General features: G+C 36.6%; 1 long non-coding RNA gene across 1 annotated transcript in view; it reads right to left on the bottom strand.

Moving 5' to 3' along the window:
• Window positions 1–4,896: 4,896 nt before the first annotated feature.
• The window catches only part of LOC128250338 (uncharacterized), a 21,267-nt gene continuing 18,307 nt past the window's right edge, over window positions 4,897–7,856 (bottom strand). Inside the window, exon 3 of the long non-coding RNA XR_008266365.2 lies at window positions 4,897–5,259. This is a non-coding gene — a long non-coding RNA (uncharacterized LOC128250338). The remainder of the gene's footprint in view (window positions 5,260–7,856) is intronic.

The raw sequence follows: 7,856 nt of genomic DNA, 5'->3' as shown, positions 1-7,856 counted from the left end.
TTGAGTAATGCTTCAATTTAATGTAAAATTATGTTTGTTATAACTCAGCATAAAAACAAACTAACAGATATATATATATATATATATATATATATATATATATAGAGATAGATAGATAGATAGATAGATATATACATATGTATATATATATATATATATATATATATATATATAGCATCATCATCGTTGTTTGTCATCCGCTGTCGAAGCTGGCATGGGTTGGATGGTTTGACTGAGGTCTGGCAAGCCACTGGGCTGCACCATGCTCCAATCTCATACATACATACATACATATATACATGCATGCATACGGATGGATTGAGGGAAGGATAGATAGACAGACAGATAAGTAGATCAATAAATAAATGCACATACATAAAAGTGCACACACAACTATATGCATGCGTAACACACACACACACACACACACACACACATATGTATGTATTTATACAGGGTGGACCAAAAGTCATATAGAAAGAAGTTCAACACACTCCAGAATTGTCAAAGACATGCTTCAATTTTTCTAAAATTGAATAAAATAAATAAAATAATGATAAATACACGTGTACTTCTACATGATATACAAAATGAATAATAATAATGTAATATAAGTAACATGTCAAATGTCTTGGTGTGTATTTTTTGGCTCACTCTGTATACATACACATGCATATATACATATACATACATATATGTATATCATCATCATCATACATATGTGTGTGTATGAAGGTATACACACGCACATGCACTCATTAATATATATATGTATGTATATAAATATGTATATATGCAGTATATCTCTGAACTCTTTTGAGCGTACCCATTTCTCTGTGTGCATATATGCATATATAAATGAGCATGCAGCTGCAACAACATCAATTATTACAACAAGAACACCCCTACCTTTCCCTCTACGGCAGCTGCTGTTGCTATTACCACTACCACCACCACCACTACTACAACTAGCAGTAACAATAAGGACAAGAAGAGTTTATTTTATAGCTTTACCAAACACAATTATTTGTTGGTACTTCAATCAATCCCAGTACATGACTGGTACTTAATTTATTTTGTGGAATTGTTTTATTGTTCACAGGACAATAAAGGTTCATCAACTGTAGCAGGATTTGAACTCAGAATATAGTCGATTTCATTGATCTTAGCTGTCATTGTACAACATCCTGTTCTTTCTGTCAACCATTTTCACTTTGTAACTCTCTCTCTCTCTCTCTTTCTCTAGGACTTACTCTTTCTTTCTCTTTTTCTCTTTCTTTCTGTCAGTCTTTCTCTCCTTCCATCCTTCCCTCTCTCTCTCCCTCTCTATCTATCTATCTATCTATCTATCTATCTATCTGTCTCTTTCTAACTTGGCAAAACTAAATACTACAAGGCATTTTGTCCAGATCTTAAATATTTTCCTTATCCACCACCCTTGTTGTAATTGTAATAATGTTAAAGTTTGTGGGAAATCTTTTGCATCCTGTATTCAAATCACTCTGAAAATCAATGAAAGTCAATTTTTCCTTTCATCTTTCCAGAATTTTGTCAAATAAAATAACTGTCAAGTACTGGAGTTGATAAAATCTTTCATAGATATGTGGCCTTGTGCCTCTGTTAGAAATCAATATTTATGTAACAACCATTATCATCTTCATTGTTGTCATCATCATCGTCATCCTCATCATCCTCACCATCATCATCATTTAATGTCTGTTTTCCATGCTGGCATGAGTTGGACGGTTTGACAGGAGCAACCAGCTGAAGAGCTGCCCACGCTCCATGTTTGTTTTGGCATGGTTTCTGCAGCTGGATGCCCTTCCTAACACCAACCACTTTACCGAGTGTATTGGGTGTTTTTATGCAGCACCAGCATAGGTGCATTTATGTGGCATTAGTATGGCTGTTTTTTTACATGACACCAGTACTCACAAGCCCGCAAAATTAGAAACACTCAGCTGGAGAGGGATGCAGGGGACATACCTTAATGGAAGGACAACCATGATTTTACTTAGCTTGATATGTCTTCTCATGCACAGCAAATTACCAGGAGACTCAGTCCCTTGTCATTTCCTCAGTGAGGTCCAGCATCTGAAGATCTTCTCTCACTACTTTGTCCCATGTCTTCCTGGGTCTACCCCTTCCACATGTTCCCTCCCATCGGCAAGAAATGGAAACAGGATTGAAAAAAGATGCTAAGGAAAATAATAATAATAATAATAATAATAATTTCAAAACGATGGTGATAAGATGAGGAAAGCTTGTCAGGACAGAAGACATATGTATGCCAATTGGTGAAATGATGAAGGCAGTTGAACCTGAATCCAGACATAAATACCTAGGAATACTTGAGGTACATGGAATAAAACACAATGATATGAAAGACAAGACAAAGAAAGAGTAATTGCAATTAGCGAGAAAAATATTGGTTTCAAAGCTGAATACTAGAAACATAATTTTGGCAATAGACTCATGCACAGTCATAGCAGTTCAGTATGATGTTGGAATTCTGAAGTGGACAGAGGATTAGCTAAAGGAGTTGGACAAGAAGAGAAAACTCTTATCAATACACAAAGCCCATCATCCATGTGCTGATGATGATACGGTCCTCTTAAGTATGAAATAGCCCAGCTATGGAAAATGAAGAAGGTGAAGACAGTGCCAATTATTGTTGGGTCTTTGGGTAGAGTATCAGAAGGCTTCAAGAGGAATATAAAGGAAATCAGAATCGAGTGCCCAATAGAACCGTTACAAAAGGTTTGCATCCTTGACACAGAATAATTAGGAAAGTATTAGATAGTTGAAACAAACAAATAGCACTGTACCATAGGCTGCAGGTTGCAAGCCTACACATGCAAAATTCAAGGAGTTCCAACAAAACCTGAGATAATATTGATGATAATAATAATAATAATAATAATAATAATGGTTTCAAATTTTGGCACAAGGCCAGCAGCTTTGTGGGAGAGGATGAGTTAAATATATTAACCCTAGTACTCAACTGGTACTTATTTTATATATATGATGGGCTTATATATAACCCAGGAAGGATGAAATATAATACTAAAAAATGGTGGTCTTAAATGATAAAAGTGAACCTAACAATATACATGTAGGAATAAACGAGATAAATAATCGAAACTGAAGGGTTTACCTGAGAATTTGATCTGGTCTATTGATTACATTGATTAAAAAACTGATAGCTCCACTTCATACTTACATGAAGAGAATCTCGAAACAATAGTTGGTGGGCAGGGGTAGGGATGCGGATTATTGAAGTGTTTCTTTTAAGAACTAACATCAATAATGAACACTACTACATGAATTGAAGCGATAGAACAAAGAAGTACATGGGATCTTGCAACAAGCATTGGTTATAGAAGTAACGATAATGACGGTGAGGTGGGGTGTGGTGGTGGTGAGGGGGTGGCGGTGGTGGTATCAACAGAGGTCACCGAAACTTCACTGTATCAGCAATAGTATTAGTAATAACAGTGGTGCTGTTAGTAGTAGTAGCAACTGTAGCAGTAACAAAAGTGTTTTTGTGCTTAGTGACTCCCGAGTCAAGCTAATCATTTGACAATATTTGATAGATACTTAGTGAGACAACCAAATTATCTAACAATGATTGTAGGTAGTCAGAAAAATAACTAGATTGGTCAACTATGATTGGGAAGGTATTAGGACAATTTGATTGGTCAACTATGATTGTAGATAAACAGGACAGCTAGACTGAACAACTAGGATTGTAGGTAGTCAGTAGGACAGTTTGACTGGTCCAGTATGACTGTAGATAGCCAATGAGATAATTTGATTGGTTAACTGTGATTAGGTAGTTGGTGGAACAATAGATTGATGAAATATTATTGTGAATAGACATTGGAACAACTTGACTGGTTAACTATGACTAGGTAATAAATGGAAGAATTAGATTAGTCAACTATGATTGTAGGTAGACAACGGGACAACTTGATTGATCAACTATGATTGTAGGTAGTCCTTGGGACAGCTAGATTGGTCAACCGTGGTTGTATATCAAAGGCAATGTATCATTGCAGTTAACTAATGGGAAAAACTTGTCTTATATCAAGGACAAATTAATAGGAAATGCTGTTTCAAATCACCATACAATTTCATATTTTTTACTGACCAAGGGATATACCAACATCTGTACCTAAAACATTTAATGTTTGATAAACAGAAATGCTATAAAAAGAGAAAAAAATGAGCAGAGGAATGAATGACCAAAGATGGCCTTGTTGAACTGTGAAAAGAAAATGACAAGTTTGTGAATATTGATTTAAAAAAGGCATAATGACTACTGACCAAGACCTTTGGAAATGTGCTGTGCGTGAGAAGACCCGGCAAGCCAAGTAAGATCGTTGCCAGTGCCCCTGGACTGGCTCTTGTGCGGGTGGCACATGAGATGCACCATTTTGAGCGTGGCCGTTGCCAGTACCGCCTGACTGGCTCCCATAGGATTTTCGAGTGAGATCGTTGCCAGTGCCCCTGGACTGGCTTGTGCGGGTGGCACATAAAAGACACCATTTCGAGCGTGGCCGTTTTCGTGCGGGTGACACGTAAAAGCACCCACTACACTCTCTGAGTGGTTGGCGTTAGGAAGGGCATCCAGCTGTAGAAACTCTGCCAAATTAGATTGGAGCCTGGTGTTGCCATCCGGTTTCACCAGTCCTCAGTCAAATCGTCCAACCCATGCCAGCATGGAAAGCGGACGTTAAACGATGATGATGATGATGATGATGATATAATCTAGTTCCCTACTCATATATTAAGTATTGTCTAACATTGCTTACGATTTCAGAAAATGTTAGATAATGCACTGCAGCATGGAAGACTGAAGTTACCATCTGAAAGAGACAGGTTAGCAGATGTATAAATAAAAAGAGTCATTTTTCAAGAGGAGATCCTCTTTTTTATTTTGATTGTAATAGCATTAATCCCTTCATTCTAAATGAAGCTCATAACAGATATTCTCAGGGAAGGAATAGAAGTAAAGTCAATCATCTGGTCATGGATGATTTTAAAGCTTTACGCCAAAGACTAGAATCAACTAGATCCTTTAGTGCAAATTTTATAAATATTTTGTAGTCGCATTAGGATATGATTTAGTATTGAGAAATGTGTTTTTATTGAATTTTCTTGAAAATGCATGTTGCACATTCTTGTTTAACTGTATTCAAGCATATTCTAGCACACAAAACGCCTTTTCATTTCTAGTGAACATCATTCTTCATCCTGAAAAGAAAGGACAAAAATTAGTTTTTACACATTTTGTTAAAATTTGAGATCATTTGAGAATTGACTATGTTAATAGACTATGAAATGGTGTCAATCTTTTGTGGACACCCTGTATATCCATTATGGCTGATCTTACTAATCAGTTTCACACTAGAGGTTCAACAGGGTGTTAGGTAACAGTTCGGTTATGTAACACTGCGTTCTTCAGAAATGATGGTTATGGAATGAAATATGGCAAATGTCAAATATACAAATGCATTTTTTTTTTTGATTTATGAATTTTTTGATGATATACAGGTATAGATTTAGATATAAATGCAAACAGGCTTCTTTCAGTTTCTATCTACCAAATACATTTACAAATCTTTGATTGACCAAGGGCTATAGTAGAAGGCACTTGCCTAAGGTCCTACACAATGGGACTGAATTGGAGACCACATGGTTGGGAAGTAGGCTTTTTAAACACAGCCAAGATTCTTAAATCCAAATTGCATGTAAGAAATATCCTATAAACAATCTACTTAGGAACAGTATCATCAAAATGGTATGAGACAGAAATCATAATGTTGAGAAAAGATGAGGAGTCAAAAGATATCAACAAGAAGATGAGGAAGTGACTCACAATGTACATATGTATCTATATATGAAACAAAAAGGAGGAAGACGTGGGTTAATAAATATTCAAGCTGTTGTAAAATTATAGGAAACAAGTTTAGGATTCTATCTGTTTAAGGAGGGGACATTTAAACTGGCCGTATCTGGCTCAAATATTCTACCTGTTTTATGTTCAAACCAGCCAGACCTGAACTTCCACACCTATTCTACAATGTCATTTTTAAAATATACTATCACAACATCAAACTTTTCAAATCTAGAAGGTGGTATCAAAATGCTTCCAGGCTAGTTCTGCCGAGCACCAACAGATGGCAGCACATGATTGTGTGCACAGTGAGAGCTAGCAGTGACTTTCATGAAGCAGTGTACTGAGTGATATCATTGTGTTTACTCTGAAAGTTGTGAGAGACATTGAGCATGCTTTGGCAAGCTTACAGTGATGAGGCAATAGGCAATGTTTTGAGTGGCACATGTGCTTCAAAAGTGGAAGAATATCCCTGAAAGATGATGAATGATCTGGAAGAACTGTCACAAGCATCACCCCCAGAAATGTGGCATTGTGCAACAAGAATTCATTCCCTAGGGCCAGACCATCAATCGAGAGTTCTACTGTGAGGTTTTGAAGTGTTTGAGAGAGGACATTTGGCGAAAGTGGCCAGATCTTTGGAGTGCAAAGAATTGGATTCTTCACTAAGCTCTCCTCATTCGTGAGTTTCTCACAAAAAACAACATGGTATCACTTCTGCACCGACTCTATCCACCAGATTTAACACCTGTGGACTTCCATCTCTTCAGGTCACCATTTTAACACCATAGTTGAGATCAAGAGCAAGTCACAAAAGTACATTAGTTACATTATTTACAATTGACGGATATTTATCCTCATCTTGTTTGTTGCTAACACAACGTTTCGGCTGATATACCCACGGGTATACAGTGTAGTGGTTAAGCGCGGGCTACTAACCCCAAGATTCCGAGTTCCATTCCAGGCAGTGACCTGAATAATAATAATAACAACATCGAAAAATACCTTAGGAATGAGAACCCAGGTTCGAAATTTCCCCCAAGACACCTGATGAAGGCTGGAGGGTATATCGGCCGAAATGTTGTGTTAACAACAAACAAGATGAGGACAAATATCCATCAAATGTAAATAATAATAACTGATACTTATTTAATTGACCCTGAGGGGTTGAAAGGCAAAGTCGACCTCAATGGAATTTGAACTCAGTACGTAACTGCAGATGAAATACCTCTAAGCATTTCACCCAGCGTGCTAACGATTCTGTCAGCTTGCCCTGTCTTTATGTATATTTATATGTGCGTGTAGATATATATATATATATATATATATATATATATATATATATATATACACACATTAGGCTTCTTTCAGTTTCTGTGTACCAAATCCACTCACTTGCCCAAGATGCCACACTGAGGGACTGAAACCTGAACTGTGTGGTTGGGAAACAAACTTCTTACCACACAGCCACACTTGCACCTATAGTTCACATCGCATCGGAAAACACAGTTTGTACAAAATAAATGCAAAAAGAATAGACATGAGAGAATTGCTGTAATAATTCACTGGAAATTTGACAGGAGGGTTAGCTTTGCATGTACAGAAAAGAGCAATAACCATTCACTAGGAACAAATATGAAAGTCCTTGAAAATGAGGAAATGGGGCTGTTATGGGATTTTTTCTTTGCAAACTGAAAGAACAATGGACAACAGAGAGCTTGATATTGTAGTCATTGATAAGAAGAAAATGTCTTGTAATTAATATGGCATGCCATTTGATATGAGATGAAGAAAGAAGAAGAAAGTAAAATTTTACACTGATTTTAAGCATGAAATTCTCAAATGCTGGCATAAAGAAGATGCCAATGTCATGATCTGGCCAATTATTATTGGGAGCTATGGAAACTGTGATAAAGAATGATAAAGAATTTGAGAGTAAACCTTGGAAAGCTTG

This window comes from Octopus bimaculoides, chromosome 20 (genome assembly GCF_046866305.1).
Source record: "Octopus bimaculoides isolate indiv1 chromosome 20, ASM4686630v1, whole genome shotgun sequence".
In the NCBI taxonomy this organism is placed as follows: domain Eukaryota; kingdom Metazoa; phylum Mollusca; class Cephalopoda; order Octopoda; family Octopodidae; genus Octopus; species Octopus bimaculoides.
Note: the sequence above shows the minus strand (reverse complement) of the source record. Positions and strands in the feature narration are given on the sequence as shown.